Source organism: Anolis sagrei, chromosome 3 (genome assembly GCF_037176765.1).
Source record: "Anolis sagrei isolate rAnoSag1 chromosome 3, rAnoSag1.mat, whole genome shotgun sequence".
NCBI lineage: Eukaryota > Metazoa > Chordata > Lepidosauria > Squamata > Dactyloidae > Anolis > Anolis sagrei.
The window spans coordinates 254,809,827-254,825,990 of record NC_090023.1 but is presented as its reverse complement, the minus strand read 5'-3'; the positions used below and the strand labels follow the sequence as shown (position 1 = coordinate 254,825,990).

At 40.4% G+C, this 16,164-nt stretch overlaps 1 protein-coding gene across 2 annotated transcripts in view; it reads right to left on the bottom strand.

Annotated features, from left to right (window-relative positions):
- NAALADL2 (N-acetylated alpha-linked acidic dipeptidase like 2) overlaps positions 1 to 16,164 on the bottom strand; it is a 972,343-nt gene that overhangs the window by 899,272 nt on the left and 56,907 nt on the right. The window contains exon 2 of one of the 2 annotated variants that reach the window (XM_067466051.1): positions 6,136 to 6,198. The gene's annotated coding sequence lies outside the window, so the exon portion shown is untranslated. Of the gene's footprint in view, positions 1 to 6,135; positions 6,206 to 16,164 lie in introns of those variants that run through there. The other variant, XM_067466050.1, reaches the window with a different exon arrangement.

Genomic DNA, 16,164 nt, shown 5'->3' with positions numbered 1-16,164 from the left:
TGCATTTTATGAGCAATTAAAAATTATACTTGAACAAGCATTTTAAAATGAGCATTAATTGACAAGATCAAATAAGCAATCTAAAAATGCAGCAATTGCAGCACAAGATGTACATTTGTTATGCAGATTCCAAATACAGTCACTTGAAAGTAAAAATCTGAACAAGCTTCCTTTCGTGCAAGTACACTTCCAATCATGCCATGCTTTACTCCCATGACAGATGCCCCTCTTTGTCCCGCTTTGATGGTTTAGACAAGCAATTGAGGAGTTGTTAGCTTTTTAGTACTTTGGCCTACAACTCCCACAATCCTCTACAAAGCTTCTAAAGGGGAATTGGTTCTTTACCCCTGATTTATATACATGGATATCACCACCAATTACATTATCATTATAATGACTAAGCTCAATGTTTTGCAGCTGAAATATTCACGCATTGGCTGAGATCCTACACTGAAGCTGTATAAAATATTTGCATATGGCATGATGCATTAATTGTATTAGGCAACTTGTGATGAATGACAACATTGCACAACTGAAGCAACACATTCAATCGTCTATACAGCCAAACAAACAAGTAATGTGCATTCATGTGCATGATTCCTGTAAACTGATTTGGGATAGTCCCAATCAATCCTCTGACATTTCACTTTTTCAGCTGCTTTCAGAATGTCCTAATTTCTTTCTTTTCTGGGCAATTTCTACCTTTCTGCTCAGCTTATTTCCATTTCCACAAACTGCGTTCACAGTGCAAGAGCAGTTGACACTCAGTTAACTCAGTTTGGGGGAGGTTGGGGCAGAGAGGAAAGGCAGAGAGGAAACCTTATCCTTCCCAGTAGGCTCAAGCAAAACCAAACTGATACCCTCCTTGCTTGTCTTTTCTTCCTGTTCATACTTCCCCCCCCCCCCCCCTTTCAGCCACACTCTGATATTGCTTGGCCATATGTATCACATTTCACGTCTATGAAACGACAGAGGCAGGCCCGTAATAATAATAATAATAATAATAATAATAATAATAATAATCTTTATTTGTTACCCCGCCACCATCTCCCCAATGGGGACTCAGAGCGGCTTACATGAGGCCAAGCCCAAATGACAATTACAATAAAGAAAACCAAAAACACAAACCAAAAACGCGAACAATAAACAATAGCATCATAAATAAATAAAACACATGAATACATAACAATATGAAAAATAAAAAAAATAAGCACAGGCAGTATAATGGGCGGGCAACAAGTAGTAATCAAGAAGACAAACTTATTAAAAGTAATTAAAAAGTCGGGCGAGATAAAAGAGGGAAGCAGGTAATTTACGGAGGAGGGCTCATTCCAGCGGGAGTTGTGGAAGCAAGCTTTCCCATGTGGGGGGACATATACTCCAATGACAGAAATTTGAGTCAGAGCCAGGATTTTGATTGTGGGGGTGCTGAGTTTGATGGGGGGGTGAGTTTGCTTCAAAGGGGGGGGGGTGAGGATCTACCCCAGCAAACCTTTTGTATCATTACCCCAATACCCCCATGCATATGGGATATATTGAGCATGATGATCAGATCACGATATGAATAAACATAACAGTTTAAATAATACACCAGTAAGGCCTTCTCACAGACCACACTGAGAATTTCAGGGGGGGGGGGGGGCTGAAGCCCCTCATGCCTGGACAGAGAGTATACTTTCATACACAGTGCATCTGCATATTCCATAGCCCTGCATATTCATTTCCACATCATTGAACTGAATGTAGACATCCTACATCAGGCAAAAATGCCAACTGCTTCTGTAGAGGAATTTACACATGTGCAACACAGAGAAAACAGTCTTTCCAGTGATTTCATGGAGAACAGTCTTGAAGGTATATCAGAGGTATGCTTCCAATTGCCAACATTTGTTAGCTACTGGGCAAAAAGTTATCCAATGCAGACATGTCCACAGAAATGCAACCTAATATTTTATAACTCTATACAGAAAGCAGAGAGAGAATAATTAAGGGAACATGTGTAATGATTCTTATATGCTATATATACCCTTCTATAAGTCTAGAAATTTCAGTCAAAAATTGGCCCCCAAAACAACAGCAACTACTACTATTACTACTACTACTCTCACACACAAATAGATTCACTTATCCATGGGTCATTATAAGGACTGTAACTCATTATAAGGACTGTAACTCATAGACTAAGTACTCAACTCTTTTTTTAAGTTATCAAAAAACTTGCTGAGTAGAATGGGAAAAGGTGAGAGCTTAGTCTATCCAGAGTGAACTTAAAAGAAGAACCAACCCTTTGCATCTCTGCTTCTACTTTGAGGAGGAACCAAAGAGCCACTGTGTGTTCATTTGCCTTGGTGGAGAAACTAGAGCAGGCCAGTGTTTCTTTAAGATCCTTCTGGGATGGACTAAGCTCTTTCCTTTTGTCATTCTGCTCAGATTTTTATAAGAGTTAATTTTGTAGTTTAACTTTTATTTTTTTTAAAAAAAGGGGGGGGGGAGAAGCCACATCCTTTTCTAAATAGAGTGACAGAAGGCCTCTTTGAATGTGTTATGTCATTTCTTTGTCTTGGTTCCTGATGCTTACTAAGTGCTATATTTCACAATAAGGATCTTATCATGCTTGCCTCCAGAATCACCATGGATAGTGGTGAATCTGATGATGTCTGGAGGGAGTGGGGAGAACCCATTGCCCCATGCCCCACATCACCGGCTTTTCCCCCTACCTCATTCCACAGGGGGAAGCACGCGCCATCTGGCTTCACTCCATTGATCTCTATGCAACACCTCTTGTGTTGCTACCACAGCGGAAAACACCAGTTCCACATCAGTTTTGCCATGGAGACCCACTAGAAGTAGATGTACATCATAGGATGGGAGCTGGCAGGCCCTGTGACAAAACTAAAGAGGAACCGGTGTATGCAGCCGAATTTTAGCCCATCTAATGAGGTACTGGGATTGTGGCGCAGCTGGCTTAGTGTCAGCTGCATTAAGATCACTCTGACCAAAAGGTCATGAGTTCGAAGCCAGCCCAGGCTTGAGTGGGCTTCCAACCAATTGTGTATCCTGTTGTCAACCTTTGCAACCTGAAAGACAGTTGCATCTGTCAAGTAGGAAAATTAGGTACCACCTTGTGTGGGGAGGCTAAATTAACTAATTTATGAGGCCATAAAAAAAAGACTCCAGCAAAGCACTCCACCAAAAGCATGTGGGGAATGCGGAAGTACTTCATCAGTGTCGCAGATGGACAATGAAAGCGACAGCTCCCCTGGAGGCCAGAAAAAGTTAAATAGCCTCTGTGTATGTCTGTATACGTTGTATGTCAAATTGGCATTGAATGTTTGCCATATATGTGTACACTGTAATCTGCCCTGAGTCCCCTGCGGGTGAGAAGGGCGGAATATAAATACTGTAAATAAAAATAAATAAATAAATAATAAAGAGTGCTATAAATGGAATATGCTATAGTTGTGGCAAAATGGGCTATTTGAAAAGCACAGCAATATCACAGATATCACAAATTTCACCTGAGCTTCACATGCTTTATTACTCGCTCTCATATTAAAAATGCAAGGAGGAAAGAGGAATCCAAGGACCATACATACCATGGGCCATCTAAAACTCAAATCAAGCATTATCCTTACAAACACAGTAGGAAAAAATGTACCCTTATTACAAAAAAGACTGTATGGGTTAACTGAGTGTTACTTGTGGTCATTTTTTTTCTCTCAGCAAAATATTTTCCCTGCGTAAGGCAGCTACAAGCTAAAAGAAAAATGAACATAGTCTGTTTCTATGCATTAATAACAAGTAGTTCAGACTGTAATCCTAAACATTCTTGCCGAGATGTGAACCACACTGAATAGAATGGGATTTGCTTCTGGGTAAATATGCATGAGATTGTATTATGAGCATCCCAAAGACTCCATTACCACCATTGAGATGGTAATACATTCTGATAATGTTCAATTTGTTTTTCTCAATGAAGAAAACAAATAAATACAGAAACAAATAAAGACCACTTAATTGACAATAATATCCCTACCCCCAGGAAACTCTAGATTGGATTATTACAGTTCATGTTTCGCAAGGCTGTTGTAAGCGTGAAGAAATTGCTACTGATCCAAAATACAGGGGGCAGATTGCTGACATACAAGTTCTTAAGGAGCTGCAGTGATTGCCAATTAGTTTCTTAGCTCGATTGAAAGTGCAAGTGTCAAACTTTACAGTACTAAATGGTTCAGCCTATGAATATCTGAAAAGGGGCCTTCATTGGTTTTTTTGAAGTCATCTGGGGCCAACATCAAATGACACTGGGCAAATTGGATTGAAGTCTAGGGCCTTCTCATTCTAGGTTCACGAGCCCTAGATCGGTTTAATGCTGTAGAAGGTCATTCCAAATACTCTCCATCACGTGATCCTATCATGTAGGCAAGACATATCTAAAGAGGAAATAAATATGCCAGCTTTGGAGATGTCCATCCTTAATTTCTTCATCCATGTGGGAAATGGGGTTGGTATACCATAGTTTGAACAGGAATGACCTCCTATTTCCAACATCAGCCATCTGTCTCTGCATCTAAGACAAGATCTACACCACCCTTTATTCCAGGAACCAATCCCAGACTATCTGCTTTGAACTGGATTATATGAGTCTACACTGCCAGATAATCTGTGGTAAGAAGGTAATCCCAGATCCTGTGATATAGGGCAGTGTGGAAGGGACCTAAGAGACCTTCAAGAATGGGTTGCCTTCTCCACCTATCCTCAGGCAGAAAGTGAATTCAGTGGGCCTGCATGTGGACAATTTCAACAGAAAGGAAGAAACCATGAAAATGAACAAAATCTGACTACCTGTATTTAAAAAAGCTCTAAAATCTTAACAGTAAATAACAAATAACACTCAAAAACAGGGGAACTGCAGACAAGAAACACTCAGGGACAACTCAACAAAGGATTCCCTCAGGCAGTAAGAAGCTATACTTAGAATCTGCCAGGCCATTAAATGCTAAGTAAAGTGGCCAATTGAAACATTTGCACCCACCTCCAACAGGCAAGAGTTCTTTCTCCCACCCTGGACATTCCACAGATATATAAACCCAATTTTCCTAGTTTTTCAACAGACCTCACAACCTCTGAGGATGCCTGCCATAGATGCAGGCAAAATGTCAAGAAATAATGCTTCTGGAACATGGCCATACAGCCCGAAAAACTTACAACAACCCAGTGATTCTGGCCATGAAAACTTATGACAATATATTGTATCCTGTACCGTTGGTGTTTCACTGAATCTGTGTTGTGTCTGCTTTGCTGTTGTGGCCATTTCATTTGTTATTATTTATTTTTTCATTCTTTTACTTTGTTTTCAAATGTTTTAAGTTGCCTTGGGAATCCCTTTGATTGAAAGATGAGACATATTAACTTATGAATCACTATTATTTTGTGATCAAAAACATTTCTATACAGTTTGCTCCTTTTTGCATTACAGCTTCCTTATCTCTTATCTGGAATTCCAAAACAGTCCAAAATCCAAAATGCTTTGAATTCCAAAATTGTATACATGGGTGACTGAGCTTACAATACCTTTGCTATTGGTTGGTTTGATGTACACAAACTTGACCTCATGCATAACATTATAAAAAAAAGTGTTTGAGATTAATATCAGGCCATGTATATAAGGTATATGTGAAACATACATGATTTTTCGGTTTAAACTTTGATTTCATCTCTAAAATAGCTCATTATGTACATATATGCAAATATTCCAAAATTCAAAAAGTCCAAAACACTGGATAAATCTGCATCACAAGCATTTCTAATAAGAGATACTCAACTTGTGTTTATGTATCAAACTTGCAGAACACACTTTTTAATAGGAAATACAACCTAAAATAATTACCAATAATTAAAGCAATTGTTTTTAACAAGAAACAGCTGTACGATGCAATATTCCCTCAATAATATCGGCAATGCTTCAAAGTGTGCGGAAATATTGGTAACATTTTGTTAGAAGAATAGTCAGACTTAACTGTTTTTCTTTTGGTGGGTCTTGGAAGAGCCTGGGCAAAGCCTGGAGATTGCCTTCCCAGTGGCTCCGAAATTGCCACACAAAATGTAACAAAAGGTCAGAGATAAAGAACTTACCCAGGTCAAATTAAAAAGGTCCAGGACCATCAAAAGCTATTTCCTAATGTCCACCTGAGAAATCTGAAAGCGAAAGTAACAAAGACCATTTGTGACACAGCTGACATGCACTATTCCAAAAGAAGCCAAATCAGTTGTGACATTTTTCATTTATTTGTAAATGCCTCTTTGGCAGGATGCTCACTCAAAATGACAGTTGCCTCTTATGGAATCCAGGAGGTGAGGGCAAAATAGAGGCACTCTGACAGCTGTTTTAATGAGATTCTGCTTTAAGACCACTCTAACGCTGTTTTCCCCCTCTCCCCTCTGCCCATTCACATCTAGCTTCCCCTCCCCCTAATTTGGAAAACAGCTTTTGATGCACAGAAACCCTACCTTGCTCTTTGCCAATCTCTATTTCTAGTTCATTGAGTCCACATTCTAGCCTATGCTGTCTTCAGTGTAAAACACAAACTAGTATTTGGGCAAAATGCAAATAGCATGGGACAGTAATTATCTTCTGGCATAGTTCCACCCAGTTTGCTTGTATGTCACTGATTTTAATTGGTAAGCAATTCTGCAGAAGAAAATAAGATTTTTGGCCAGCTAGACAGAATTACCAAGAAATGTTGATCCCATTTGATAGAACTAAAGTGTCAAGCTTCCCCCGCCCCCTTTCTCCCTGCCTCCAATTCAGTGCCTGAAAAAAAAACCACTTCCTGCTGATTTAGGATGTCTGCTTTCTTTGATTTTTCTTGTTTCTAGGGAGTTTATTTCCCATATGAGAGACTATTCGCAGCTTGGGAGTGATCTTGGACTCACCGCTGAGCCTGGAACCCCAGGTCTTGGCAGTGGCCAGGAAGGCTTTTGCACAATTAAACTTGTGCGCCAGTTGCACCCATATCTTGGGAGGTCTGACTTGGCCACTGTGGTCCATGCTCTGGTTACATCCCATATAATTTACTGCAACACGCTCTACATGAGGTTGCCTCTGAAGACTGCTCGGAAACTCCCGGTAGTCCAATGCACGGCTGGCTCAGGGTACAGGGAGCACACAACTTTCCTGTTACAGTTCCATTGGCTACCTATTAGTTTCCGAGCACAATTCAAAGTGCTGGCTTTAGCCTATGAAGCCCTAAACATTCCAGCCCAGTTTACCTGTCTGAACGTATCACCCTCTATAAACCACCAAGGTTTTTAAGATCATCTGGGGAGGCCTTACACTTGGTCCCACCATCATCACAGTCACGTTTGGTGGGGATAAGAGACAGGGCCTTCTCCTTGGTTAAAGCAAGAGTGCATCTACACTGTAGAATTAATGTGGTTTTACACCACTTTAACTGCCAAGGAATCATGCGAGTTGTCTGCCAGAATAGTGCCTCACCAACCTAAGACTCCTAGAATGCCATAGTATTGAGCCATGGCAGTTAAAGTGATACCAAACTGCATTAATTCTACAATGTTGATGTGCCCTTAGAAAGAGCAGAAATGCTGATCTAAAAAGTTACAAACAGGAATAAAAAAATCAGTAAAAAGTAAGGAAGAAAATGTACATCAGGGATAAATCCTTTATGATCGCAAAGCTTTACAGGTTGAAACATTCAGCACAGTCCTACATAATTCAGTACCACACTTCCAGTAGCAGTAATAGCTTTGTAGGAGCAAGTTCATGTTTCCATCGACCCCAGTGTTCTAATTTCAAGGGCAACAGCAGAAATTCACAATAGTTTATCACAATAAAGTTGATCATTCTGCCCTGGCTTGTGGGGAACTTAATCTATGAAACCATGAACATCTGTTATTCCATTAATATATATATTGAGTTTTTGTATTATTACTATATGGGTCCTAAATGGCTTTCAAACTGTGATCCGTGGAACCCTGCAGTTCCTCAAAAGTGTATCAAATCAAAATGTGTTTTTACCTTTATGAGAAAATTGTAGGTGTAAAACAAACACTAAGCCTCAGTATTTGATATTTTGAGTAAAACTTGGTTCAACTTTATATTCAGCAGAGAGACACAAGCGTGTTCTGGGAATATACTATAGGAATTCTTAGATTGTACAGAGCAATGGACTTGCATGCCAAACTGGTTGGAAAGTTGGAGATTCAGGAGATCCAGGTTCAGACATTGATACATGAAGTTCACTGGGAAACCTGGTTTCATCTCACTTTACAGCAGTGGTTCTTAACCTGGGGTCCCCATATGTTTTTGGCCTACAACTCCCAGAAATGTCAGCCAGTTTACCAGCTGTTAAGATTTCTGGAAGTTGAAGGTGAAAAATGACATCTGGGGACCCCAGGTTGAGAACCACTGCTTTACAGTGAAGACATCTGCCCTTGCACTTTGCTACTCTGCTGCCGAGGATCATGCCCAGTGTGGAACACATCTCACCTCACTAAAACAGTGGATGTGGCTCTTAATGCTGCATTATCACATGGTGTCTGCACCATACACCACTGAAGAAATTACACTATTTAGCTGGTATTGCACCCCCTGACATCTGCCAGGAAGTAGCAACCAATAGTGAAAGAACCAAGGCAGTGACATCTCCGGCCCATCCCCTGTTCAGATATCAACCAGCACGCCAATGACTTAAATGAAGAAATTGTTTTCTAAGATCTACAGAGACACTCGCTGGAACACCTCAGCAAATGAGAGTCCAAAAGTGGCAGGCTAAAACCCAGAACCTCAATCAACGGCTGATACCAAATGAGAGACTCCCCCCTGGGCACACAGAAAACTGGATGACTTGGAGGGTGCTGAACAGACTGTTCTCTGGCACCACGAGATGCAGAGCCAACCTTAAGAAATGGAGTCTACAACATGCAAGTGGGGAGAAGAGCAAACCACAGACTACCTATTACAATGCAGCTTTAGCCCTGCCACATGCACAATGAAGGACCTTCTTATAGCAACACAAGAGGCATTCCAAGTGGCCAGCTACTGGTCAAAGGACATTTAACAGAATGCCAAGTTTGCAAACTTTGTGGTTTTTCATTTTTTAAAAATACAATACAACTGTTTGGTTCGCTCCTGATAAATCCCACTTTACAATACATAGGGCTGGTTTGACAACCACTTTATACATGCAACTATCAAATAAATGCATTTTAGAATACTTGTAATATGCACAGATCTTTCTACAACATGTCCAGCAGATGCATTGGACCAAAAAGAACTCCCGCAATAATAGTGAGTTTTAAAAACACTGCATTTGAAGGTCAAATGATCTGGCACAATGCTGACTTCCAACAGGACTGTAATTACAAGCCTTTTAGAGGTCTGACTGCTTTCAAGGCCTTTAATTTTACACTCTTCAAACCACACGGGGTTGCTAAATGTGCTTCATACCCCATCCAACATCATTTGAGCCATACTGAGACTGCATCCCTCTGACATCATGAGAAAGATTGGTTCTCCAAACAATGAAATAACGGTTTATTCGCCTTTGTAAAATTCTACCAAATCTGTGATAATGCTTCCATGACTTACTTTAACATTCCCATTTTTTCTTCAATATAGTCATAAGCCATCAAACTGTGACAAGAAGGGATGGATTTTAGCTTCTCGTTCTCATTTATTATTACTTTAATTAGTTGACGATTGTTCCCAACTAATTACTGCTCCTACAGGCGAGCTGTTAACTCAGTGTGTTTTAAAGAAGCTGGCTTCTGAAAATGTTACTTTTACAATAATGAGGCATCATTAATGTAGAAGCTTGATGTTTCCTCTCACTATAGCTAAAACTAGTTTTTGGTCAAAATAGAAATGCTAACCCAAGAATTGTCACTACAAGCCTTGTTTCAGCTTGCCCTGCCATCTTAGTTTGGAGAGCAAATAATAACCATTCCAAGGCAATGGTAAACTATGGTTTACATGAGATGGTTTGTCATTGATAATGTAGTACACATGTGTCAATGCAAGGCTCATGGGCCTAATCTGGCCCACCAAGTCAATTTATTTGATTCCTGCAGTCTGGACACATGTAAACATTCCAAACTGTCAAGTTCAAAGCGGGGGAAAGGTACCTGCACAAATGCATATTAGGATATGCAGCGTACCTCTCCCTCTAGTGGCTGGATGTGGTATAGCACAAATGGACTGTGTGCTGCACAGTGACCTCTACTGGCTGGAATGATTTGCCGATTTGAGCAAATTGTATCCCTCTTATATAGATTTTATTTTTTATCACCCTCTACTATTGTCCATGTTAATATGGGTTGGAGTCACAAAATGCCCAACAATGTTAACTGCCCATCTTTATTCCAAGAGTAGGTAAGATTGGCCCTCCAGATGCTAGACTGCAACTCATGTTTTCTTCATCATTAATCTGATCTCTTTTTTCGATAGAGTTACAAGCTGGGTAAATGCAGGGAATGCCGTGGATGTAGCGTACCTGGATTTCAGTAAGGCCTTTGACAAGGTCCCCCATGACCTTCTGGCAAGGAAACTAGTCCAATGTGGGCTAGGCAAAACTATGGTGAGGTGGATCTGTAATTGGTTAAATGGATGAACCCAGAGGGTGCTCACTAATGCTTCCTCTTCATCTTGGAAATAAGTGACAAGTGGAGTGCCACAGGGTTCTGTCCTGGGCCCGGTCCTGTTCAACATCTTTATTAATGACTTAGATGAAGGGCTAGAAGGCAGGATCATAAAGTTTGCAGACGACACCAAATTGGGAGGGATAGCCAATACTCCAGAGGACAGGAGCAGGATTCAAAATGATCTTGACAGATTAGAGAGATGGGCCAAAACTAACAAAATGAAGTTCAACAGTGACAAATGCAAGATACTCCACTTTGGCAGGAAAAACGAAATGCAAAGATACAGAATGGGGGATGCCTGGCTTGAGAGCAGTACGAGTGAAAAAGATCATGGAGTCTTTGTGGACAACAGGTTTAACATGAGCCAACAATGTGATGTGGCGGCAAAAAAAGCCAATGGTATTTTGGCCTGCATCAATAGGAGCATAGTGTCTAGATCTAAGGAAGTAATGCTACCCCTCTATTCCGCTTTGGTTAGACCACACCTGGAATATTGTGTCCAATTCTGGGAACCACAATTCAAGAGAGATATTGACAAGCTGGAATGTGTCCAGAGGAGGGAGACTAAAATGATCAAGGGTCTGGAGAACAAGCCCTATGAGGAGCGGCTTAAGGAGCTGGACATGTTTAGCCTGAAGAAGAGAAGGCTGAGAGGAGATATGATAGCCATGTATAAATATGTGAGAGGAAGCCACAGGGAGGAGGGAGCAAGCTTGTTTTCTGCTTCCTTGGAGACTAGGACGCAGAACAATGGCTTCAAACTACAAGAGAGGAGATTCCATCTGAACATGAGGAAGAACTTCCTGACTGTGAGAGCCGTTCAGCAGTGGAATCTCTGCCCTGGAGTGTTGTGGAGGCTCCTTCTTTGGAAGCTTTTAAATAGAGGCTGGATGGCCATCTGTCAGGGGTGATTTGAGTGCAATATTCCTGCTTCTTGGCAGGGGGTTGGACTGGATGGCCCATGAGGTCTCTTATAGAATCATAGAATCATAGAATCAAGAGTTGGAAGAGACCTCATCCAACTCTTTGATTCTATGATTCTATGATTAGACATCATCGCTAGAGTGAATGGGAGTTGTGATACAGTATTATCTGAAAGGCTGTGTTTTGCTAGGTTCAATCAGTAAAGTGGGATTTGAATTTATTTATTTATTGTATTTCTTTAACGCTTTTCTCAACTCCTAGGGGAGCTCAAAGTGGTTTCCAATATAATAAATGGCAAAGATTCAATGCCCCACAACCATATAAAACAATACATTACAACTAAAAGAATAACTATACATTAAAATCATTAAAAACAGAGCCGTAAAACATTAAACATTTAGCCATTGCATCAATCCCATGAATTCCTTTAGCTGCTTAAGTATTGCCATATTTTGTTCAATGCCTGTGTGCATAGCCAGGTTTTCAGCTGTTTCCTGAATGTCAGGAGAGAGAAGGCCACTCTAATCTCACCTGGGAAGGAGTTCTACAGCCGAGGGGCCACCACCTGTGAAGACAGTGGGACCAAGAGTAGGACTTCCCTGGCCAATCTTAGCACTCTAACTGGCTCATAAAGGGAGATATGTTCAGACAAGTAAGATGAACCAAAACCGTTTAAAGCTTTATAGGCTAAAGCCAGCACTTTCAATTGTGTTCGGTAGCAAATACAAGGTGAGTGGATATGATGCCTGAATTTAAAATATGCTTTATCCTTTCTCCAATCTTAGAGCCACATAGAATCCTAGAATTGGAAGAGACCTCAAGGACCATCCAATCCAACCCCCTTCTGCCAGGTACTTAAAGGCCTCCTGTTCTGTCGCGCACTGGGCCTGTAAATAATTGCCTTTAAATAGGACCTGCGACTTGAGCCCAGCGGGAAGCCAGGGGGCCCTGAAGAGAAGTTCTGAGATTTTCCACCACAAATGATCTTTAGATGGCTTGTGAAGTACAACAAAGTCCTTTATTAATGAACAATCAAACAGAAACTTATCTTGTCTTCAGTAAAGTTAAATAAATGATTTCAGGCTTTTATGCAACTGGTGGCTTCCTAATCTTGTCCACGAAGGACAGGCAATTGTCTTCAATAACTGATTTTTTACTTTAAAAGAAAACTCCTTTTTTTAACTTCTCCCAGGCTGACTGTAATCTAATCCTTACTGATGTGAGCTCCGCTACCGGGTCGAACTGCATCTCGAACACCGAGTGGACCTACCAGTAAGGCCAGTAGATTCTCCAGCTGGAGTTCTTTAATCTTCCAAACTGTTCACCCTCCGAAATTCCTCAAAGCTTTGGGGATGTTTCCCTGGAAATTTTTGGAGATCTTTGGATGCTCTTAAGACTGTTCTCCCCTGGAAAGTCTTAAGGGTTGAAGTTTTTATACAGGAGAAGCATGCACATGTCCTCTACATTAGCTTTCCTTGCTGAGACTAATTAAAAATGGCTCCCTTCCCTTCCCAATTGCCCTGAGCAAGGGGCAGAACCAAAACTTAACGATGATGGACAGGTGACATGCCCTACGACTGCAACCAAAGGAAGCCACCTTTCTGCAGAACCCTGAAACCTAGGACTGCAAACAAACATTTAATACAAAGCAAATAAAGTTGGATCTCCTGGTACAGCCGTACCAGCACACCTCCAGAGAAGGAGGCTCCAACAGAATCTGAGGCAGCATATTTCACTGCCAAGTGTGCTGACTGCCATGAAGTTCTTCCTGATGTTTAGATGAAATATATTTTCCCCCCTGCAATTTGAATCCATGCCTCCAGAGCAGCAGAAAACACGTTTGCACCCTCCACAAGTGCTGTTGGGTTTCTATTACCACTGAGTGCTAAAGTATGGTTCAAATGCTGGTGGATGGTTTTACAAATTAGAGACACACTTTAAAAAAAACTTGGACATGTAATCTGCTGAATGCAAGGATTTATGTCTTGCATTTTGTAAAGATGGTAGTGCTACTACTATTACTAATCATTATTTTAACCAACAGTGATGGAAATGGGCCATATGTTTGTATTACAGAGGCAAAAATAGTCATAAAATGCATGTTAGGACAGTTGTTGATAAATAATAAATGCTATTTCTCGCTTAACAGCCAGTTTTCACTGAACCATCTTAAAATTGAATGTAACAGTGAAATATGACAAGTTTGAGGTTGGTTTTTGGGAAAAAATACCTATCTTACACAAGCTGCTACCAATTCAAAAAAAGGTTTTTAGGTAAGGTTTCCTTGTATACCTCTTTCAATTTGCTTGCTTTAGTTTCCAGCCATTATTTTCTTTAGGAAATTAATTTACAAAGAGTCTTTTTTAAAAAAAAAACTATTTGAATTGAGAAGGTGTTGAACCAAAAAAAAAGTGCCAGGATATGTAATTGTAGTGCTGGATGACATAATAACTTCCGCTGGAAATTCAAGGCCAGCAAAGTCAAAGGCAATGTATAAACTATAATTCTTTCCATGCCAAAATACACACATTTCCCATCTTCTTCACTCGTTTGGGATAAATATAATTTCTCATGGCAGTGTATGTCTCTCTTAAGCCTCAGGTGGTTTTAACTTAATGAGATTAGTTCCAGCAGGGAGTGAAATCCCATGTGATAGGATTAGTATTTTATCGGTTTTCGCCTCATACAGCAAGTTCAGTGTAGTCAATCTTGATGACGTTCAGTTATTGTTGGCGCTTGGACCTTGTTTTCAAATGTAACACCATCTCCTAACTCTGCCATCAAAAGCACTAGTAGGACGTAAAGAGATTGCTTAAAAATGTCTCCGGAGAGAAAACTAGGACTCTATTATCCTTTCTTTGAAACTGATGATTCCATATTTCTGTACCCAAAAGCTATCCTTAGTGTAAACATCATAAAGCAAAGCAGGCAGGATGTGACAGAATATAAAATATATTGCTTTCCCCCTCGGCAGGCATTCTACTTCACTTTACAGTACTGAGTGCTAAAGTATGGTTCAAATGCAGGTGGATGGTTTTACAAATTAGAGACACACTTCAAAAAACAGTCAAGTGGTCTTCTGTGGGACCAAGGTCTTACGATTCCATCCCACAGTGATACTATGCATTTTTACACTGTTTCATGCTGTGCACATGCACGCTCAGCAATGCTTCAAACACTGTTAAGAATAGGTAAGAATTCTATTTTTGTCATTTTTGATTAGAATTTGTTGTTTCAATGTGCCTTCAAGTTATTTATGAGTTTGAGGCTGAACCTGTGTGACTTGGCCACGGTTATCCAGTGGGTTTCAATGACTGAGCAGAGATAAAAACCCTGGTTTCGCTGCATCAAGCTACTACACATTGTTGGCTCATTTTAACATTTTAACTTGCCATCAAGTTTTGAACTGTATCTTGTAATAACTTTGTTGTTGGGGGGGGGGGTTCAAACCAAGGTCTCCAGAGACTATTATTACTCTCCCCCCCCCCCCCCACACACACACACCGGCTCTTAATTTCTTCATATTTTATATGGAAAAACCTTTGGCTGACCAACTAACCAAGGCTGACAGACTATTCAATCTCAGAACAGTACTCTGAGTCAATAACTAACCACACACTAACCACATACGTCAGTTTGGAAACAGTTTGGCAGAAAACAATGATTAGATGATGAGAATGATTAGATTGGCATCTCTGGAATAAATTGGAGGCCAGGAAGTTGATTGCCTCCACTGCTAAATTTCTCCAGTGACTGTCAAACTACGGATACTGAATATTCTATAACTGATTTGAGGCCACTTTCAGAAAGTAAGTGAGTATTTCAGCTTCTGGACCTAAATAACCTGCCTTCATTTCTTCCTCCACAAACTTAGTGACTGGTGCCCCATTTTTCTGCCACCACCTTTGTTTTAATTTTCCCATTTCCCACAAATTAAACCAGTTAAGCAATAATAGTGGCTCTAATCAAAGCTCTATATAAAGGAAAATGCAGGGTAAAATCCTAAGAAATTGTGATTCTGAAAAATTAATTCCTCACACTGGAGGACAATAGCAGCAGAGAATAAATAGTAATTGCAAGAATCTGAACAATGAGCAATTTCTTTTAATTATTGGTGCAGTAATTTCAAGGTATAAAAACCTGCGAAAGACACAAGAGCAACCATTCTTTCTTTTGAAGGCTATAAAGGTGGATGCTGGAATTAATACTTCCTTTGTCTCAAGTATGGAAGGCAAAAACTATCCTGATACACAGAACTGTGGATAAAATGTACAAAGGATTGCATCAGGCCAAAGTATCCCTTTGTTTGAAATGTCAAAGCCTATATAAAGGAACAGAAACTATTTTGGAGATTTGAAGGGTGTTTAACCTCTTCACACATGTTCAAGGGCCTTTATTACACAAGAAATAAAGGATGAATTACTTGTGATGGCAGAAGAACAAGGATGAGCTGTGGTATGATGAAGGGACTAATACGGCAAGGCTACAATGGCTGCTAAAGTCAGGGCACAATGTACCCAACTGAACCATGCTGGTGTCTAGCTGAAACTGCATCAGTTCTGCTGGACCATCAGCCTC